General features: G+C 35.8%; 1 long non-coding RNA gene across 2 annotated transcripts in view; it reads left to right on the forward strand.

Annotated features, from left to right (window-relative positions):
* Nucleotides 1-11,647: 11,647 nt before the first annotated feature.
* Nucleotides 11,648-23,675, forward strand: part of LOC141571874 (uncharacterized) — a 32,962-nt gene continuing 20,934 nt past the window's right edge. For both annotated transcript variants that reach the window (XR_012496929.2, XR_016020301.1), the window contains exons 1-2: nucleotides 11,648-11,806; nucleotides 15,047-16,251. This is a non-coding gene — a long non-coding RNA (uncharacterized LOC141571874). The remainder of the gene's footprint in view (nucleotides 11,807-15,046; nucleotides 16,252-23,675) is intronic.

A 23,675-nucleotide genomic window follows, 5' to 3' on the forward strand; every position in this document is an offset into this window, starting at 1 on the left:
CCATAATTAATTATTACAATATTATTGACTATAATCCCTATGCTATACTTTACATCCCCATGACTATTTTGTAACTACCAATTTGTATCCCTTAATCCTTTCTTATTTTTCACCCACACCCCAAGCCACCTCCCATTTGGCAGTCATCAATTTGCTTTTTGTAACTATGGGTTTGTTTTATTTGTTTATTTTATTTTTAAATTCCACATATAAGTAAAATCATATGGCATTTATTTTTCTCTGACTTATTTCACTTAGCATAATACCCTCTAGTTCCATCCATGTTGTTGCAAATAGTAAGCTTTCATTCTTTTTTATGGCTGAGTAATATTCCATTATATACATGCACCACTCTTCTTTATTCATTAATCCATTGATGAACACCGAGGCTGTCTCCATATCTTGGCTATTATATATAATGCTGCAATGAACATATCAATGCACATGTCCCTTCGAAGTAGTGTTTTGGGTTTCTTCAGATAAACACCCAGAAGTGGAATTGTAGGGTCTTTCTCTGTCTCTTGTTACAGCCTTTGTTTTCAAGTACATTTTTTTTTCTGATACAAGCATTGCTACCCCAGATTATTTTCATTTCCATTTGCATAAAATATCTTTTTCCATCCATTTATTCTCAGTCTGTGTGTGTCTTTTGATCTGAAGTGAGTCTATTATAGACAGCATATCTTTGAGTCTTGTTTTCTTATCCATTCAGCCTCCCTGTGTCTATTGATTAGATCATTTAATCCATTTACATTAAAAGTAATTATTGATAGGTATGTAGTTATTGCCATTTTATTCACATTTTTATGTTTTCTTCTTTTTAAAGAAGTCCCTTTAACATTTCTTGTACTTAATACTGATTTGGTGATGATGGACTCCTTTAGCTTTTTCTTGTCTGGAAAGCTCTTTATCTGTCATCTGTCCTTTGGTTCTAAATGATAGCCTTGCTGGTTAGAGTAATCTTGGCTGTAGGTCCTTGCTTTTCATCACTTTGAATATTTTGTGCCAATCCCTTCGGGCCTGCAAAATTTCTATTAAAAATCTGATGACAGTCTTATGTGAACTCCCTTGTAGGTAACTAATTGCTTTTCTCTTGCTAATTTTAAGATTCTCTCTTTGTCTTTAACCTTTGTCACTTTGATTATGATGTGTCTTGGTGTGAGTCTGTTTGGGTACATCTTGTTTGGGACTCTCTGCACTCCCTGGACTTGTATGTCTATTTCCTTTGCCAGTTTAGGGAAGTTTTCTATTATTTTGCCAATGATTTTCCGTTCCTTGCTCTCTCTATTCTCCTTCTACTGCCTCTATGATGTGAATGTCGGTACACTTGCTGTTGTCCCTGAGCTCCCTTAAACCATCATCATTTTTTTGGAATCTTTGTTCTTTTTGCTATTCCAATTGGGTGTTTTCTACTACCTTGTTTTCTCCAAGTCACTGCTTTGATCTAAACTACTGTTGATTGCCTCTAATGTATTCTTCATTTCAGTTATTGCATTCTTCATTTCTGACTCATTTTTTGTTGTTGTTTTATATCCCAATTTTTATTTTTCTTATCTCTCTGTTAAAGTTCCCACTGAGTTCATCTACTCTTCTGCTAAGTTATTGAGCATCCTTATAACCAGTGTTTTGAACTGTGCATTTGGTAGATTGCTTGTATCCACTTTATTTAGTTATTTTTCTGGAGTTTTTTCCTGTTCTTTCATTTGGTACATATTTTCTGTGTTTCCTCATTTTGACTGAGGAACACAACAAGTGTTTGTTTCTATTTATTAGGTAGATCTGCTGTGTCTCCCAGTCTTGGTAAAGTGGCCTTATCTAGTAGGTACCCTGTAGGGCCCAGTGGCACAGTCCCCTTAGTCACATAAGCCAAGTGCTTTAGGTGGGACTCTTGTGTGGGTTGTGTCTGCCCTCCTGTTGTAGATTAACCTTAATTGCTGTTGGTACATCAGTGGGAGGAATTGAGCCCCAAGCTGACTGGCTGTGAGGAATGGCCATGACTACAGTTGGAGAAGCTCTTGTGCAGGGACTGACCTCACTGGACAGGATTCACTTTTGTGGGGCTCTGGTTCCTTCAAGTCTGCCCTCTGGCTGTGTCATTTGTCGAGATAGTTTGGTGGTTCTCTTATGTGGCCTGAAGCTGACCACTGGATACATTAGTTTTGGATCCTCTTGAGAGGAGCTCTGGTGTAGGCCAAGGTTATCTGCTGTCTGTGCCCAGCTGGGGGCCACCTGGTAGGAGCTACAAAGTGATCTGCAGATGGTGCTGCTTGTGCTGGGTGTATGAGAGGTGTGTGGGAGATGCTAAGCTGCAAATCAAGGCTGGCCGCCTCTAGTGATGGCTTGGGGCTGCTTAGCAAGAGATATAAGGCACATCAAAGCCAGATGCTGCTTGTTTGTGGTTTTTGGACCTTTGAGAGATTTTAGGAAATTTCACAGTGGGAGCTGAGATAGGCTGATTTTATTGAAAAGCTGCTTGAAGCTGCTTGTGTGGGCCTGCAAGATGGGTGGGGGTAGGGTTTCAGGGAATCACCAGGGTGGGGCTAACAGTGTTAGGTTGTTGGAGACTCAGGTTTGGTGTCTAGTCATGCCAACAGGTTGTATGGGGGAAGGGCTCAGCCAAGGAACAATGGCACCTGCCACCTACCCCTCCAGCCCTTATCTGAAGCCAGACAATTCAGTTTCTCCCCATATGTCCCTGGTGATTTTTGAGCCCCTGCCCCAGCACTGGAACTCAGAGTTACTGAGTCTATCAGTGAGTAAGTCTGTGTGTTGGCCCTTTAAGATGAACACCTAGGACTCCAGCAGCCATCCATTTCATTCAGCCATAATTGTTTCTAGTTTTCACAGCCAGAATTTGTGGGGAATTTTCTTCCTGGTACTGGAACCCTGGGGTGGGGACCCCGGTGTGGAGCTGGGACCCCTTGCTCCTCAGAGGGACTTCTGCATCAAGCTATCCCTCCTGATTCTTAACCACCACACAAGGGTGTGGGTGTCAACACTTTTTGTATCTCTGCCCCTCCTACTAGTCGTGCTGTGGCTTCTTTACGTCCTTAATTTTATGACTTCTGTTCAGCTAATCTTCAGACAGTTTTCATTGATGGTTGTAATGTAATTTAGTTGTATTTATAATGTGGTCCTAGGAGGAAGTGAGCACAGCATTTCCCTACTCCGCCATCTGGACCAGGAGTCCTGTTATTGATTTTGAGTTAAGTTCTGTATAAAGTGTGAGTGAGGGTTAAGATACATTTTTCCTCTATAGGGCTATAAAACACTTTTTGTTGACAAAGCTGTCATTTCCCCATTGAATCAGTTTTGTCAAAAATTAATTGATCATAAATATAGTATTTTTGTTCCACTGACCTATATGTTTGTCCTTATGCCAATACCATACCATCTTAATTACTTTAATTTTAGAGTGAGACTTGAAATCAGGTAGTGTGTCTTCCAACTTTTTTTTTTTTTTAACGTTGTTTGGGCTATTTTAAGTTCTTTTCATTTCTATAAAATTTTAGAAACAACTTACCAATTTCTACAGAAAAGTATTCTGGAATTTTGACTGGAATTGTAATGAATTTATTGGATACTTTGGGGAAAGTTGACATTTAAAAAATATTTATTCATCCCTGAGCATAGTATACTTTTCAATTTACTTAACTCTTTTGTTTCTCCCAGAAATGTTTTTGTTTGTTTGTTTGTTTGCTTTTGTTGTTTTTTTAGTTTTTTTTTTTTTTCAGTTTTCAGTGTATAGGTCTTCTACACATTATTTAGTAAAATTTAATTCTAAATAATTCATGTTTTTGAATGCTTTGAACTTAAATTTTCACTTGTTCCTTTCTAATATAGTTTATAGAAATACTGTTGATTTTCTTGTATACTGATTGTTTTTGTTTTGGGACCTTGCTAAATGCATTTGTATTATTAGTTCAAGTTTTATTTTTGTTGTTTTGTTTGTTTTGTTTTGTTTTTGTAGATTTGTTAAAATGTCAAAGACCAGATGTAGGTTACTTAAATTTTCTGTACTTTTTTACCATTTTCTTTTTATTAATTTCTGTTCTTTATTGTTTCCTTTTTTACTTACTTTGGATTTAATTTGCTCTTTCTTTTCTAGATTTTTAAGGTAAATACTGTTTAATTGATTTTAGGCCTTTCTTATTTTTGAATATAAATATTTAAATCTATCATTTTTCCCTCTAAGCATTGCTTTAGTTACATCCTGAATTTTTGATATGCTGTTTTTCATTTTCATTAAGTTTAAAGAATTTTATAACTCCTCTTCTGATTCCTTTTTTATTGACGCATTGTTTAAAACTGTGTTATTTAATTTCCACATATTTGGATATTTTTCAGATTTTTAATGATTTCTGATTTATTTTCCTTGTTAGAAAACAAAATCTGTCAACTCTTTTAAATTTAATGAGGTTGAATTTATGAAGCAGCACATGGTATATTGTGAAAATCTATCATTTACACTTGAAAAGAATGTATTGTACTGTCACCAGATAGAGTGTTCTATAAATTAAGCCATATTGGGTAATAGCCTTGTTCAAGTTTTCTCTGTTCTTAATGACTGTCTGTCTAAATGTTTGAATTGCTGAAAAAGGAGAATAGAAGTCTCCAACCATAATTGTGGATTTGTCTTTCCTTTCAGTTCTGTCAGTTTTTGCTTCATGTGTTTTGTAGCTCTCTTACAGGGTGCATACACATTTAGGAATGTTGTTTTCTTCATGAATTGATCCTTTTTTGTTGTTATAAATGCTTCTTTTTACCCATAATAATAGTCCTTGTTCTGAAATATACTTTGTCTGAAGATAATATAGACACCCAGAATTCTTTTGAAAATAATCTGCACAATAATACAGGCATACCACATTTTATTGTGCCTCACTTTATTTCACTTCACAGATGTCACATTTTTTACAAATTGAAGGCAAACCGTCCACCAGCCAAAAGATTACAACTCACTTTATTTTGATATTCACTTTATGTGGTGGTCTGGAACCAAACCTTTAATATCTCTAAGGTCTGTCTGTACTTTTATTCTTTTTTTTTCTTTTATCTGCATCTTTACATCAAAAGTGTAAAGATTTCTTATAGGCAGTATTTTGTGGAATCTTGGTTTTTATCCAGCTTGGCAATTTCTGTTTTTAATTGGATTGTTTAGACCAGAGGAAACTTTTTCTATAAAGATCTAGATAGTAAATATTTTAAGCTTTGAAAGCCATATAGTCTCTCCTTACATCTAATTAGATTTATTGTTGTAGTGTCAAAGTACGAGGTCTGACAACTAAGTTTGTGAACTCATTCTAGAAAAAGTGCTACATACCTCATTGCTGAATATCACTGCAGTCGTCTTCGAAGTACTCTCCTTAGGAAGCCATGCACCGATGCCAGCACCTAGTCCACCCTTCAAAGAAATTTTGGAACTCTTTTTATGGAATGGCCATTAGAGCTGTTGTCATATTACACTTGATGCCCTGAATGTCATCACAATATCTTCTTTTCAATATTTTTTTGATCTTCGGGTAAAAAAAGAAGTCATTGGGGGCCAGATCAGGTGAGTAGGGAGGGTATTCCAATATAGTTAATTATTTACTGACTAAAAACTCCCTCATAGACAGTGCCTTGTTAGCTGTTGTGTTGTTGTGATGCAAGAGCCATGAATTGTTGACAAAAAGTTCAGGTCATTTTCATCTAACTTTTTTACACAGCCTTTTCAGTACTTCCAAATAGTAAACTTGGTTACCTGTTTGTCCAGTTGGTACAAATTCATAATGAATAATCTTTCTGGTATCGAAAAAAGGTTAGCAACATCATTGCAACAAATTCTCGAACTTAATTGTCAGACATAGGCAATGCATAAACAAATGAGAATTTCTGTGTTCTATTAAAACTTTATTTGCCAGAACAGGTGGCAGGCTGGATTTGGCCCATTGGACATAGTTTGCGAATATCTGGTTTGGACCATTTAAATTTAAAGTAATTATTAATTTGGTTGGACGTATAGCTGCCATTTTCTATTTATTTTCAGTTTGTTCCATCTATTCTTTATTATTTTTTCTTTATTCTTTCCATCTAATGGACTTAGTATATTTTCGTATTCCACTTTATTTCCATTACTGTGTAAGCTATGCTTACACATTTTAGTTTTACATTAGTGCCTCTAAGGTTTACAACATGCAGTTGTCTGAATTTCTCTCTTCTTAAGCCAAAGGAAAGCCTAGTTTCTATATTGTGTTTTCTTCATAAAGAATGTATTTGTTCTGTACATATACTACCTTTATTTAAAAATGAATGGTATCCTTTATTTACAGTAAGAAAAAGCCTAACAAATTCATTTTATAGATATTTGATTTTAGAAAAATTAGAAAGTAAATGTTAGAAAAAAAAAGAAAATCAATAAGCAGCAAGCTTACAGACAGTTTGAAAACAGATTATTGAATATTTAGCAAACACAGTTGATCTCAAATAAAAACTTATACATAGCAAAGCAAGAATGGAAAAGCAATGAAAAATGTTGTTTAAATGACAAAGTATATTAATAAGAGTACAAGAAACCCACAATGTATAAGGCTGTTGCAATTCTAATTCAGAGAAACAAAGACAAATCTAAGAAATTCTACAAGGATCATGAAAACTTTCCCTATATTTGATAATAAACCCAGTAAGACTCCTTGATGATCATGTTTGCAAAATGGGCAGACAGGATTAAGAAGGAAATAGCAGAGACTCAGTTCATCCTTGTGTTTGACTTCCTAAACAATGTGAAGGAAAGCTTTCAGAATGTCTTCTGAAATGATCCCTGGATTTGTTATCTAAGCACATCACACCAAATTAGCCAGCCTTGGCAGCTGTATTTTCAAATACCTGCCTTCCCTTGAATCTGCGTCCTATTCCAGCCCAGCTTCTGGCTCATCCTCCTCAAATCACAATCTAGATATATTCTCAGAGTCTCTGTGCCTACTTCCAGCAAAGCTCAGCCCCTCATGTTAAGAAGAGATGGTTTTAAGCGGAATGAAAACAAATGTAGTACCACATTACATGGCAGGTTATAAACCTACAAAAGTCATTATCCCAACATGATGGTGCGTAATTAAAACAAAACATAAAAAAAAAAAAAAAAAAAAAAAAGGTTGAATTCAAAAGGGACACTAGAATAGTCAGATACAATCATCTCGTTTGACACTTTGACAGTGTCGTTCAGGCCCACTTCTGAGAGAGCTGTAGAAGAGCCAGATGTTTCTTTTCCTAGCTTTTTTCTTTCTTTCTTCCTTTTTTTTTTTTTTTTTTTTGAGGAAAATAGAGGAGAGAGAAAGAAGAGGGAAGATTAATTGTGAAAGAAAAAGTGGAGAAAGTCACATTTATATGGACGTACTTTTAAAAGTCAAGTTAAGTACCATCCTATTTGGGTACTTCGGTAAAGAGCACAGGATTTGGCTGAACTTTGAAATGAGGACAATGGGTGTCTCTAAAGTTGCTGCAAGCGCCACAATACTGTATTTCAATCAGTGTGTGGAGAGAGTGGTGAAATACACTTGGAGGTGACTATGACTGGAAAGAATGACTCTAGTCCATTGTACAAGGCCACGGCTACCTCAATGTTTACAGCCACTAAACTCATCATGTATTGAAAAGGCAACCTTATGAGCTTTAGATTACAATTGCTCTATTTTAAAATCAAAATTAAATGTGTATGCCTATAGTTTCTGAAAAGGAAACGAAAACAGTAAGTTATAAAACACTTATATTTGTTGAAAAGAGCCTGTCAAAAAGATGGTTTGTTTGGGAGAAAAATGTTATTGGTATCTTTAAAAGAGTCTCACTTTACAAAGAAAGCTCACAACCCCATAAATTAAATAGGACAAATATTTAATTTCATTTTAGAGAAGGATGCTGAAGGAAAGAACTGTTGACTTCCCTAATATCAAGTATCCAGTTAAAAATAGAGAATATGCCAGAACTTTTATCTCTTAATTCTCAGTTTAATAATGTTTTCTTTTCAACTCTGATGCCTTACTCTGCCTCTGCCAAAATACTCTTTTAAAAATCCTGCTTAAATCTATGTGAACATTGGAGTCTAAAAAATATAAATAAACATTTTATAGCTGCAGCACATATTATAGCCACTGGATTTGAACAAGAAGAATTTAATACATTTATTTTAATGGATTGATATGCAAGTTGATTTCTCAAAATAATCATATATCCCAATTGTGAGCTTAATTATATGGTTCTTAATCTGAGGATTAGAGCATCTTTGATCATTTTTTGTTGACAAATTTTTGAGAATGTAGCACATTTATATAAACTTTGAAGGTATCTACTCTGGGATTACAAATATATTTTTACTTAGATTTTTCAGATATGAGAAACTCGGCACATCTTCTGTAGCTCTGCATTCCAATAAATAGTCTGAATAATCATGATAATGAAAGAAAATCATATTTGGAACTGATTTTACTTCGGCTTTTGCTCTTACAGAACATGCATTCATAATTGCCCTGAAATGCATATAATTCCTCTATTTTTTTAAAGAAAATTAAAAGATATGTGAATAGTTCTTGAAGGCTAGACTAAAAGGGAAGAAGGTAATTATTACTTTTTAACCTTGTTTGGAACTTTAGACAAATATATCAACTGAAACAAGATATCTTTGAGACAACTGGGAAATTTGAATATTGACTGGTATGTTAACAGTACTATTAGTACTGTAAATACTGTTAATTAGATTTGGTGATGGCATGGTGTCTGTGTTTCAAAAAATGTACTTTTTTAAAGATGTAGACTGAAATATTTATGGATAAAATAAAAAAGGATTACGGTGATGTTCATAATTATTAATGTCAGATAATAGACATGTGACCAAGTCTTTATACTATTTTTTTCTTTTTAATTGTTTGTGTTTAAAAATTTCCATAATAGAGAGATTAATAAAAAATAAAAAGCTATAAATGGACTTGATAGATAGGACATGTAAGAAATATTCCAAGAAAAAATAGGGAAAAGAGGAAGCCTCACTAAGGTGATATTAGAGCAAAGATTTGAAGGAGAGAGCTATTTGGATTTCTGGAGATTTCTGGGTCTTTTGCCCATTTTATGTTTGGTTGCCCACACTTTTCTTATTGGCTTGGAGGTATTCTCTATAGATTTTGGATATGAATTGTTTTGTTGGATATGGTCCTGTATACTTTTTCTCTTCTTCCCACCCATCACTATTAACTCTCTGACACAACCTACTACTATTTTACCCCCTATTCATTCCTTTCCAGCTATGGGAGTTCTTGTTCTTTGAGTGTGACAGGCATATTCCCAGCTCAATGCTCTGCACTAGCTTTTCCTTTGACCTGGAATATTTTCCCCTAGAGATCCACATAGCTGTTTCATTGACTCCAAGCCCAGCAGTACACCGTGCTACAGTGCCTGTCAGGCAGTCATGTCTGCTGAGGAAGACACCCATATTGGCAGCTACTGATTCCTTGAGGAAATTGAGAAGAGCAACATCTCCAAGAGTAACTTACCCAAGCACAGCTTCATTGGGAAACAGGTAGCTGTGAAGATCATTGATAAGACTCAACAGAACTCAGCCTCCAGAAACGATCTAGGGAAGTAAGAATCATGAAGGCTTTGAACGATCCAAACATAGTGAAATTACTCTCAGTTGTAAAACAGAAAATAAGGAATATGAGGAGTACCAGGAGTCAGGGGGAAAGGCCAGGAGAACTGCCAATGTGCCTGCCAGGCCTCTACCCAGCCTGGAGGAGACGATCACCCCCATCCCCTCCAGGAACAGTGAGCTCTCCACCAACACAAAGCAAGAATTTCCTGCTTTTGGTGAGGCCCAACCTTGGCTAGGCCTCCAGCCAGAATGGCAAATGCAGCCTAACCATGCCAGGGTCTGAGGCCTCCATGACTTCTGCTTCCCCTTTACTCACCCAGGTCCAGCCCAACTCTCCCAGGATTCCAAGCCAGCCTCTGCCACATAGCCAGATCTCTAGGTTGTGGACTGCTGCAGAGAGTAACTGCAGGCCCCTGGTATCAAAGGAGCCTCCTATTCCACCTAAAACATCTGCAGTAGTGATAGAACCCAAGACTAAACCAACTTCCACATGGGTAGGTCCAAAGGAAGCCATCCATGCTTGGCAGCTGGGACAGGTGCATGACCAGCAGGATTCACCCTGTGGCGTGATGGTATCACCCCAATCTCTCCCTTGCAATTGCCAGGGCCAGCAGGGGGCCATTGGGAGTGTCTTCAACAAGTTTAGCTTCAAAGTTAAATGCAGAAATCTGCATGAACCTGAACGCAAAGACACTCCTACCTCATGTGGTGGGCAGTGTAGACAGTGATTTGAAAAAAAAGAAGAAGAAGAATTTCCAGATGCTACCTGTGTTCACTTCAGTTTACATGGAATATGAAGATCATGAGTTCATGGAGACAAGAAGATGGTGTGGGAGATTGACTAGATTCTGAAAACAGACAGCTGCAGTGCAAGCTGAACCAGAATTACATGCAGCTGTGCATGTACTTTTGGCAGAGCCAAGAGGACCTGGTGCAGGGGACACGGAGGTTTGCAAATTCTTGGGAGGTCTCTTAAGCTGGTTCAATTTAAGCGAGTATCAGCAGGCATCTCCATGTCTTTCAAAAGTATTGCCTCCAAATTAACAAAGCACTTAAGCTTGATAAGGCTACCACGAGCCACCTGCTTGTGAGATGAGAGGAGGGGCTGGCTGGCCCTAGGTGCCCTCTGCCCCCACCTGGGTAAAATTCCAGAAACTCAAGTGGGGTGTTTCCTTTGGAGCACTTTCCTCCCTTTCCTTCTCTCCCCACCCCACACCCACTGCCCTTCTCCCTTTTTCCTTCTGGGTTTGTCCCGGACAGGAAATGTTTCTTCACTTCAAAATGATTCATCTAGTCATTGTCAGAGGAAAGGCTCTCCTATGTCCTCTGAAGAAATGCACAGGGGTAAGAAACATCTTGATAATGTCACAGCATCTTGGCTTCTACCACTTCCCCATTTGCCTGCACAATTGCTCTTCACTGAAGAACCTTCGGCTTGAAAGTATGGGATAAAGACCCTGTCAGTCCTCTGAAGATGAACTCTGAACTTAGATTTTAATCGAAAATGTCAAACCACAATACACAAGGATTTTTGAGTAGCCATCTGTGTAGCTAAAGATTTGCTCGGATCATGCCAAAATCTTCCACTTTTGTCTCTTAAAAACCTTTTTGGACCTTGTGTTAGAGACCACAAAATCTGTTCAGTCTATTTCTGTATCTTATATAAGAAGCCAATAAACTCTTAGGAGCCAGGGGCACGAAATGTTCCATCTTTCATTCTAGAAGGCTTCTGTGCTCAGATCAAGCAGTTTGTATCCCTTCACAAATGTTTAACCCATTTACCACTTTTGATAATTGCTACATGAGGGTAAAGTGTTGTAAAAGATGGGATTGTTCCCATGACATGGAGCGATGAGTAGTTGCAGAAGGAGAAATTCTGTATTTTTAGTTGCATTCCCTTCTGCTATGAGGGTAAAAGGCCACCAAAGAACTATGAGATGTCATATATGACAGTTCCTTCACTGGAAAAGAATTTGTCCCAGCTTGCACAGCAGTTTGCCATTCTTTTCTCTCTTCTCTTTTTAGAAGTGGGAAACAGAACAGCTTGGAAATATGGAATCATTTCTGTATCTAAAGGCATCTAAGATGATGGAGCTCTCTTAGCAGGATGGTTTGCTTTTGAATGTGTTTCTATATCAACCTTCCTACTCAGAGCCATGAGTTTTCCGTTTCTCATCTGCCAAGATTTCCTCGGTGAGTTTTTGACTCTTGATATTTGGCTAAATTCTCTGTCATCATAAAAGTACAAGGTTAACAAACTACAGTTGCTCAATTGTTAAAAAATATATTTAAATTCATTATCACTTTTATAAACTGTCACCTCTGTCCCACATCAACTCCTGAACTATATTATGCTCCCCATAAATTACATGTCTTTCTGTACCATATTTCTTTCTACATTATGATATACTGTCTGATAAAGTATTTGCTATTCTTGTTGTTAAATGTCTCACCAGCAACTGAAATCATGCTGGTTAAGTGGAAGCTTATTGTGCACTGCAGAGGGAAATCTCTCGGGCAATGTCAACAGAGAGCTTGCTAAAGTACCTCGTGTGCTACAGGAACTTGTGCTGGATAGAAAGCTCCAGACAGAGACTGAAAAGGCACAGTTACAGTTGGCATCATCAAATCAACATCTGGTCATGAAATTCAGAGATGCTCATTCTCATGTGTGGAACTTAGTTGCAAAAATCTTCAGGCTTAACATTATTTATAGATCAGATGGCCTCCCGTGTTTATTATTCTTCTCAATGGAAGGGTCTGAAGACATCCAAATTGGTGTTCTGCCTAAATCACTTGTTGAAAAAGACGTCCCTGGTATGTCTTTCCTAGTTTTTAAGACTACATCACATTACATGTGTATACCCCTTCTGCCCTAAGCGCAAACATCATCATACTGTCAGTAATGTACAATAGCATGCAAGAGAAAAGAACAAGGGATCAGGGAAATTGAGCTCTGGTTCTAGTTTTCCAATTTTGTAATTTCAGACAAATCCGTTGTAAAGTAGGCCTAATATTAGTTGTGAAGATTAAATTAAAATAAAATCCTACATCAAGGGCTTAGGACAGTAACTAAGCAGTTGTTTAAGAAATGTAATCAGTCTTAGTGTTGGCTATATTCCAAGACTTTCTTGCAGCTCTGTGTGGCCGTGTAATGAATGGGATATGGTCAGAAGTGATGTGGGATATTCATAGGCTGTGCTCACGAAGGGAGAGAAACTGCCCTCTTTTGTCCCCTTCCTCTATCCTTCTTTAGGGAACGTGGACATGGTAGCAGGTCCTCTTAGACCATATAGATAAGGACAACATGCTAGGGACAGCAGACCAACAAAATGATTTGGTGGAATAGATTCTTTATACCAACCCTGGACCATTCATGGCCAGACTATTGCAAGGCAGAGAAATAAATTTCTAGCTTAGTTTAGGAATCTATTACATACTACCAAATGTGTATTCTGTCTAAAAATATCAAATTATCTAATAAAGTCTTTGGTTTGTCAATACACAACTGACCCTAATTATTTATGTGAACCATACTACTTTTTTTATATGAAATACAATAATAGATGTGCATATTTTAAATACAAGTCATTATTTTATTTAGATTGCATGTGATACTAAACATTTTCTGTGTCCATACCTACAGCTTGTTATTCATATATTGTCAAACCACACACATATACACAAACACAACATGTAGTAGTACACATATTTGCATCAAAATGTAAACATGTAACAGCACATATATAGTCTTGTTTCTCTAGTTTATATTGTACAACCTCTTTTAAGCTAAAGTTGAAATTAACTTAAATTACTGTAAATTATATACATTATTTGAGATATTACTTTATTATAGGAAACTGATGTTTGACAACTTCATTAAGATTAGAGATTTGTTTTAGCCAAGTTTATATTATGCCACTTTCCAATAGTATAACTCCTTTTTGGCCACATATGTAGGCTTGACATATTACCAATTTCCCAACCTGTGGTTAGCTCACATACTCAGAGCTTCTAGACTGAAAAAACAGATATTCTTGAGAAAGTACACTGCAGTACCATCACAGGAAGACAGAGGGAGAGGCATCAGAAGGAAAAGTCAGAGAGATTCAAAGCATGAGAAGTTGATCAGCCATTGTTGGTGTTGAAGATGAAGGGGGTCATGGGCCAAAGAATGCAGGTGACCTCCAGAAGCTGAGAATGACCATGGATATCAGCCAGCAAGGAAATGGGGACCTCAGTCCAACAAATGCATGGAACTAAATTCTGTCAACAACCAGATTGATCCTGAAAGCAACGTCTTGATTTTGGCCCACTGAACAGTGACATAATAAATGGACATTGTTTTAAGCCTCTAAACCAATGGTAATTTGATATATCAGCAAAAGAAAAGTGACACTGATACCCAGAACATATTTGTGTTTCACCTGTCATAGTGGTGTTGAGGTTAGGTGATAAATGGAATTTTGGCTCAACACCACGTCACAGTGGGCCTATCAGATGTGAAAACACAGCTTTCCATTATTCATCCTATCAACTAAGTATATTACTGGATTAGCCATACTTAGCAAATTTCCAAAATGGCATAAAGACTTTTATGGGAGAAGAGCCAAGTGGTAGATACCAAAATACTAGTTCCCTATTTAGTATTTCACCAAAATATAAGCTGAAGAAACACTGCATCCCTAGGAAAACATAGAGATTAGTTCCACTACGTTATTAAAACTTAACAGATGCAGGTGTGGTTGTCTTTACTACAGACTCATTTGCCTCACCTGTCATACTTGGATCTTGGAGAATAAGGGTTATGAATGTAAGTTTAATCAAGTGGTGACTCCACTGAAGATGTAGTCTTCTGGCAGAGCAAATCTACACATCCTCTGGTACTTGGGAAAATACTTCCTCTCCTTCCAGCTCATTTTAATAATTGGATCTGAAAGAGTTGGCTTTCTCTTGAAGAGACAGCAGTACACCTTCAAAGTCAATAGGAATAGGATCTGTTAGTATGACTCCCATTGTTTTCATCCAGTTTCTTAGCTCTCATTTCAGGAGAGCATTTAATCCAGAGAAGCCAAGGGTGATAAATGAGCCATTGAAAATGAACATTCTGATTGAACTATACTCTATTCCATTATCAAATTTTATATCATGTCGCACTTGGTTTGATGAAGTCTGCCTGGCTTACATGGTGTAGTTTCTGACACATATCCAGATTAGCATGTGTAGAAAACTTTTCCAGACGTGTGTGTGTGTGTGTGTGTATCAGGCATATATATATATATATATATATATATATATATATATATATATATATATATATATATATGAGATTGGGCTAAAATGGTAGCATTTGAGCTTCTAGAAAGTTTGACATAGCTTTCAATCAGGTTTTTCACTTGCAATGGTTCTCTCTCTCTTTTTTTTTTTTTTCAGGACAACATGGAAACTCATACCAAAATCTGTTAAAGGATAATATTGCCAATCTCTTTGCAATATTCTGATTACAATATTCTGATTGTACTAACTTCTTTCTATGGTAAGGTAAGTTAATCCTTACTTAGATAAGGAAATGTTGTTTTATTCCCCTGTGTCATGTCTATATCTGCTCTCACCATCAGTCTGAAATAACTATTGATATTTGCTAATATGGGGATTTTATAGCTCAACATGGATGCCCCTTCATAAAAGTTGACCAGGCTACTGCCACTGCTAAGTGCCTTGGTTTCTAGCGGCAGCACCCAATCCTGACATCTCTGCCCTTCCCACCTCTGCTCCGTCCTGCCCAAATGCAGTTGCATAGCATGGAGAACTGGCAGACAACTGGTGATAGACTGAGTATAATGGACACATTTTATCCTGGACAGGGAACCACTTTGTTGGTCTTTGTTAGAATATACAGTTGGATTTGATATGCCTTTCTTGATCACCGTATTTCTGAAGGTTTCCTCCCATCAGATACGTTCATGCAGGCCTTGGGTTCAGAAGTGAGCACTGGCTACATTTGGAGGAAGTGATCTGGTGGCAGTTCCCATGGGGCACTGCCCAGATCTTGAAGTTGCCAGGATATTGCTTCTGATAGCTCTCAGCTGAGTCTGCCTCCAGAATTGCCCATGGAGAGCCACCAAAGGAAACCCTCTCCCTAGAGACATCTTGTTTTCAAAGACTGGCCAATTCTAAAGGGTCCAACCTTTTGATCTAAATCTGGGACAACTCTAAATGTCCGGAACTGTCTAAGGGATTGACTGAAGCCTCTGTTTACAATTTCATTACAGTTCAATTTCCCCCTCTACCCAGTGTTACTTTCCTCACTCTGTTGTTCCTAAGAGTATTTCCCAATACACATCCGACATGGAAATCTCTGCCTAAGGAACTATTTTCCCAATAACCTGACCTAAGGTAGCTGGTTAGTACAATGTTTTGGGGGAAGCAGTGTTGGAATTTCTAGCAAGTATCAAGCACTTGTTGGGATTTTAATATTTATCTTTATTAATTTTATTTTGAATGTGTACAAACGGTTTCCTGGGTCAGAGACAGATTTTGTATTTATTCCTTACAATTAACAAGTGTGTGATTTCCCTCTTTCCTTGGTCCTTACCTCTGAGATGATATGGTGGAAGCCAGATGAAGAAATCTCCTGCGTAAGTAGCTGGACACTCCATTGGTGAGGGAAAGATAAAAAACAAACAAACAAACAAACAAACAAAAAACAGATTCTCTCCTTATATAAAGAAGAAAGACAGCTGCTTTCTCTTTCCCTTCCTGAAAGGACAGAGAAAAATATTTGCTCTGTGGAGAAGGGAAGGAAAGGATCCTGGGGTCTTACTAACATTTTAGAATGTACGTGTATCTCTCCAGGGGCCACAACCTCATGTATTTCTCTGGCTTTTTATGATGTACAGATGTCTTCAAGGTCCTAGGCCTCATTTTCTCTTGAAATATAAACATATACCTTCAGACTTAGGTGAATCCCTTTGGAATTCTCTCACCATCTTATTCCAGGAGGCTAAGTTTTCAGCAAAATTTATTCAGAAAGCCCAAATGGTGTAGATACACAAAATATTTTCTCTATATCCCACAGCATCACAGTTTCTGCTTAGAAGATGGGCATTTTCATTAAAGAAGCTTTTGTGATGTAGTTAGACTGGGTAGTTTCAGACTCTGCTTTTTTGAGAACCCTGGAGAGTCTATGAACTACTTAATATTCTGTAATAAATTCCTTTTTTTTGTTGTTTAAACTTACCAAAGTAGATTCTTTTGCATTTGCAACTAAGATTTCCAGCTGATAAAGATATTATTTATATAGCATTATAAAACATGCAAATGATAATATACATATATTGTTTAATGAAACATACATATTTAGTAAACTATAAAAACATGTCTAGGAATAATGCGGAATAATTTCAAGACTACCTGATATTTACTTCAGAGGTTGAAGAAAGGAAGAATTTTGATTGGTAAAGAGCACACAGGACCCATAACCATTATGGTAATGTTTTATTTATTATGAATAAAGAGTACAAAGATAGTCACTGTTTTATTATATGTATATTATATATATATATATATATATATATACACACACATATATATATATATATATATATATATATATATATATATATATATGACATTGCACAATAAATGTAAAAATACCTACAGAAAATACGGTGCAAAATTTAAGCTGCTACACAAGATGCTTCCAAAATATGTGACTTAAAAAAATTAATGTATTTCTCTCTCACAGAAGAATCCTTAGAGAAACAAAGAGTTCAGGTTGTTGTGGTTTCTCTGCTCCATGTTTGTCATCCCGAGACCCACATCTCTTCCTTCCTTCTTTCTCCACCTTTCCCCAGGCCATTGTTCTTGTCTGCATGGTAAAAGCTGAGTTATAGGTGTGTGTGTGCCAGCTCACAGGAAGGTAGAAAAAATCATGACTGTTCAAGGTCAAAACAAGACCTAGATCAGGAAGTGGCTCATATCACCTCTGCTCACTTTGCAGGAGAGAGAAATGATGCTTATGGCCGGACGTTATGATATGCCTGGCTACAACTTTCTTGCTGTGATAAAAGGAATGAATTTTGATGAAAATTATGTTAATATTTTTTTTCCAAAGGTACATTATGAAAACTTTGTACAAAGAATTATTTAATAAGACAAATACCTATGTACAGTTTTCTTCACTGCTCATGAATCTACAAATATTATCAGTTACCATTTAATCTTACATCAGAAGTAAAATTCTGCCTCTTAGAGTCAGAATTACTCCAGAGAGTATGCTTTGTCCTGCTCTTAGTGGGCTCAAGAACTTTATGTGAGAAACAATCTATTATATTTAAGACTTCAGAGGAAAATAACAGCTTTTATAACTCTCCTCTTTGGCTTTCTTACCATTATTTACCAACGTGCCATACAAGGAAACTTAGTTATCTGCTGCATATGTCTTTCTCTGCTCTAGTTGGCTTGAATTTTAAATTTACCTTCAGATGTCTTCGCATAAGAAAGAATAAAGAGAAGGGAAAATTATTTCCTTTGTAAGTGTTAGTACTTATGAAGATCTTTTCGAAATTAGAAAAAGTTTACCTTTGCAAGAATGTGTCTGTTATTCTCCCAACTAACAAATCCTGAATCTTGTCCATGCTTACATAAAATCAAAGATTTGCTGAAGCAGAATTCCAGCTGTTTCAAACTAGTTTATGCATGCAGTACAGATTTTTCGCTTTCAATATTTGGATTTTTCTCTCTGAATATTAAAATCATTTTCAACTCTTTTCAGCTATAGAAGAACCAAAAAAAGGAGATCCAAGTAATAGAGACCCCTTCCCCATTCTATTAGTAAGGTTTCAATATATTGGAGTCATAATTTTAGGTTTAAGTTAACACAGATCAATATATACCAAGGATTTAGGTTTTATTTAAAGCACTCCATATTAAGATGTCTTGCCATGGTCAATACAGCTTTTCTTTCATTTCATATCTTCATAACATCTTGTTTTCCTTTCTTAAGTTTGAATGTAGAATATTAATGGATTTGTTTTGTAAAAACCATCTGTTGTTAATAGTGCCTTCCAATTTGTGATGTGTGGTATGTAAGCCACACCAGTTGAGGGAGTAGATGCACTTTTCATAGTCAGATCTCTAAACTGTGCTCAATGCTCATGTTGTTAATTTCATGAGATTTCTTCATGGCATTATTCTAGATACTGGTTTGAAAACAATACACAATGATTTCTTTTTGAAACACTGACATTTTGTTTTAGTAAATCCATCTGTGGAGTATAATTGTAATGTTACCCTATTACCCTGTAAGCATAACTCCTAACAGGCTCTTGAGTTGAATGTTATGACAATCCTGAATTATGTCTTTTCACTTAATTGTTTTATAAAAAGCATCAAGTAGAGTTATACATTAGGGTGGTGCAAAAGTACTTGTGGTTTTTGCAATGTTTTTAACCTTTTAAACTGCAATTACTTTTGTACCAACCTAATATTTACAATGTTTTCATGTTATCAATTATCTTAAGAATTTATCCTAAAATACATGAGTATAATTTACACAGATTTACTACAGTTGGCTATAACATAGTCCAACTCTGTTGTATTATAAATAATAAAACTGAAAAAGGTCTTGGGGGAAAATCACATAGCTAATTAGCTGTAAGCAATATTTCTTATTTCTTAGGACAAAAATGCCACACATTCACCGCTCCTTCCCTCTAACCCCAAACACACTTCTTTCCATGATTATCTAAGGAGAAATTGTTAATTAGTATTTTCCCTGCTGAATCCAGCTATGGTTCATAACTCATTCTCAACAGTGTTCTAGGTCCTGTTACTTGAATTGAAGCTATTTACCAGTCCTAGTCTAATTCTTAGTCTCTTAAACTCTAATACAGTATTCAGTATCTTTGCTACACTATAATTTTTACTGTTATACAAACAATTTAGATTATTTTATTTCACTGCTGACTCTTAACTTTTTATATAAATTAAACTGCTTTTCTTGTATCTATATAGCCAACTGTTCACACTTTTCCAAAGTACAATTATTTAATTGACAAAAATTTTAATTTTTTTCTTAAGTAGCAGTCATAAAGTTCAGAATTCTGCCTCACAATTTTTATACTTGAATTATATTACACTTGAATTAGTTTTTTGTTTTTTTATTTTTAAAATTATTTTTCTCTTCTTGAGTTATTTTAACAATGGATCCCTTAAATAACTGGACATTCTAAAACCTTTACCTACAGGTAACATCTATTTGCATAAACACAAGATAGTGATGATTAAAATACATATACACCTATATACTATAGAAAAATGTTCCTGAGCTGAATAAATTCTTAATATCTATTTTCAAAATTATTTGCATAATTTTAGTCTTTTTTAGAATATGCTAGCAGACACAAATGATAGTTAAGGTAATGGCTATTAAACCAAAAAATAAAATAAAATAAAAAAACAATATAACAAACAAACTGGATCCACCTAAGACGGGATATTGGGCCAAATTCTACCATAAACCCACACATGAGACTTTCTGTAAGGCATCCTCTCCGCAATGAAAGGCACAATTTAGGTTTTGCTGGTTATGTCTGTGTATAGCCTGAGGGGTGAAAAAAGAAGGGTTGAAATAACTCAGAGTTCTACCATTGTTCTTTGCTGTTTTTGGTAGACTTTGTAAATTGAATTAGACTGCAAGAAGAAAGACCACACAGAAAAACAATCTTGCATCTTATTTCAACTTACAAGTCAGTTTCTCCATCTCTTGTGATAATGCATGCACATTTAAGACAAAGAAAGTGGCTATTCAAATTTCCATGCTCTCACCACCCAGCAAGGAATGCCATGCTAATCAGATTAGAGTCTCAAGTCAGACTGACTGCTGCCTCCTCCTGCCTGGAATTCACAGTGACATTTGAGTATCATTTTATGCCTAACTCTGAACCAAAAATACTGCTTCTTTTATAAAGGAAACTGATATTAAGCGCCCGTTAGGTTGTTGGTGATTTCTGTGTATTAGTAAATTGTGTTGATGGATGATGCAGGATTGATCATAGTAAATAACAATTCAAGCTTACATCTTTACGTTATACCAAAAAAATAGATTTCTAAATATTTTATCTGGGTTTGTCTTGGATCCAAGCATCTCTTTCTTTTAAGTTGGTGTATATGTAATATTCAATGTAACTGGGCTTCCAAGAACTTAAAAAGGCCTACTGAATTGGGTCTTCCATCCTGTTCCTAAGTGCTGTCCTCTTCTGGAGGAGGAAGGAGTGACAGCAGAATTAATAGTGGGTTTTTCCCACTTTTTTTCTTCTCCTTACAGTGTGTTCTGTAGTAGGGTCATAAAAAATTATAACTTTAAAGGAGGTTAGGAAGGTATTCTGTTTAATCTAATTATTTTACAGGTATAGAAAAAGCTTTTTAAATCAAATTTTATCCTTCCTTTATTTTTTGTTTCCTAAAAGAAAGAAGGTACCTCGGCATTTTTCATATTATTCTCTCAAAATTATAAGTAATTTCAGTCATCCTTCACTTCCACCTTACACTCCTATTACTGATTATTTTCTTTAACCGTCCTCCCAGGATTAGGTATATGTATCCTTATTCCAAAATTTCATTGTCCACAATGAAAATTGTTAAGAACAACAAAAAAATCACTGTCCACAAATTTAACTTAACTCTTCCCTTAATATAAAATGAAAGGCTTTGGTTATGGGCTATAAATGTCTGAAATTATCTTACACCTGAATTATGATTTAAAAGATTGGGTAGATAAATTCTAGTTTTTGTTTGTTTGTTTATTTGTTTGTTTGTTTTGGTCTAAATCTGTAGGAGATTCTTTGAAATTCACCTACTTTGTCATTGCCATTGATTGAAATATGGTTTATTGAATTATATCCTCAACTGTAGTAGTATCTCATTTCAACCATTTTTCTACAGTGGCACCAGTAATGTGACTACCTTTACTCCATTGTCTCTCTTTTCCAACTGTTACATTCTTGGGAGACAGATTCTGAATGGCCCAGCTGAAGTCAGGAGACTACCCATGGATTCATTAATAGTGTAGTCTGGTCTATTAACCCAAATATGGCGCCTGAATGTAAATGTCTTTTACACCTGTATGTAAAAGACATTCTCAGAGCAGAATGAATTAATGTGAATTGAGGGCCCCTCCTCATAATACTATTTATCTATTGTTATATAAGAAATTGCTAAAAATATAGTGGCTTAAAACAACATACATTTATTACTGTACAGTTTCTGAGGGTCAAGAGTTTGGGCGTGGCTTTGCTGGTTCCTCTGCTTCAGGGTGTCTTATAAGGCTTCAATCAAGATGTCAGCCAGGGCTAAGGTCTCAGCCAAAGGCTTAACTAAGGAAGGAGCTGCTTTCAGATGGAGAACTGACAGAATTAAATTTCTTAAGGACTGTTGGATGAAGGTCTCAGTTTCTGTCTAGCTCTTGCCTATACCTTGCCATGTGGAGATCTCTTCAACATGACATCTTGCTTCATCAAAGTGTACAAGACAAGGAGGCAACATAGAGTCAGCTAGCAAGATGGAACTTATAATCTTACCTAACTTAATCATGGAAATAATATTTCATCACACTTGACATATTTTGTTGGTTAGAAACAAGTTATAGGTTCTGTCTACACTCAAATGAGAGGATGATACAAGGGTGTGAATATTAAGAGGCAGGGAGCGTTGAGGGGTAGTGCTTACCACATGTCCCATAAGTACTATGAATCAATCACAAAGTCCTTTTAGTTAGTTTAGCAAATACCATACATCTTACATAAGGCGTTATGTTAGATGGTTGAGGATTAACAAAAAAAAAAGACAAGTTTCCTGCCATCGCCCTTATAACATTTGTAGTCTAGCACGTGAGTTAATAGGCTTTTAAAACAATATGGAAATAATAGTTCAGACCATATATTCCTCTGCTTAAAACTTTTTAATTGCTTCATGCAGCTCTGAGACTAAAATGAAATTTCTTATCATCGCTGATCAGGGCCTGTGTTATCTAGTTCTTTCTTACTTTGACATTTTTATCTTTCCCACACTTTTTCACTATGTTCTACCAATCTCAGCATCTAAAAAATACTAAGACATGTATGCTTGAAAACAAAAAAGAAAAAAAATTAAATCTTGTACACACAATGCAATATACAAATTATGTATTATAGAACTGTACACTTGAAACCTATATAATTTTATTAACCAATGGCATCCCAATAAATTTAACAAAAAATAAAATAAAATAAAAAAGTGTGTAATTAAATTCTCATCATTAAAACTTCAATCATCCAAAGAATGTCTAGCTTTAAACAATATATTCAATATATTCATATTTCATATCGTGACAAACTAGTTGTCAAAATATACAGCTTGATAATGAGCTACACTGAACTGCTTTATAGGACTGTTAGCTGTATGTGGATTGATTAATGGAAGCAGCCTTCCAAAGATGATTTAAAGAAATAAATCTTTTGATTTAAAGAAATAACACAGCTGGATATCCGAGTCCTTGGAACATACTGGAAGAGTCTTTATAGGTTATGTATACTAATCTCATTTATTTATTGTTTAGTGTTTTTCTTCATCACATAATGTCCTCTTACAGAAAAACCACAGAACAAGTTCTATCAGTTCTAAGATAAGCTTCACCTCAGTAATTGTTTTTAACTCATCTTATAGCCACTTAATTGTGTAACTGATCAGAATCATTTCTTTTTTTTTTTCGTTAGAAGACATATTTGAAGTCATAGTCACAACTCAAACCTACGTATTCTGACCTCAAAGCCCATGGTCTCTCTTTTACATGGAGGTTACATCTTTTCCCCTGAGTGCCTCTATCTTTACCTTAAAGCTCACCTACGTCAGTAAGATATTCCTGTATTATAAAAGCTCCTTTTCTTGTCTAGTTTAAAGTCCAACAAATGACGATCATGATATAGTTAAGATTCTAGAAGAGTTGGCACATATCATTTCTATTACACATTTTCTCCATTTTTTTCTTTATTACTTTGATGTGAAGAATCTGATTTAAGAACTA

This window comes from Rhinolophus sinicus, chromosome 2 (genome assembly GCF_057876585.1).
Source record: "Rhinolophus sinicus isolate RSI-liver-muscle chromosome 2, RSI-T2T, whole genome shotgun sequence".
NCBI classification, from domain to species: domain Eukaryota; kingdom Metazoa; phylum Chordata; class Mammalia; order Chiroptera; family Rhinolophidae; genus Rhinolophus; species Rhinolophus sinicus.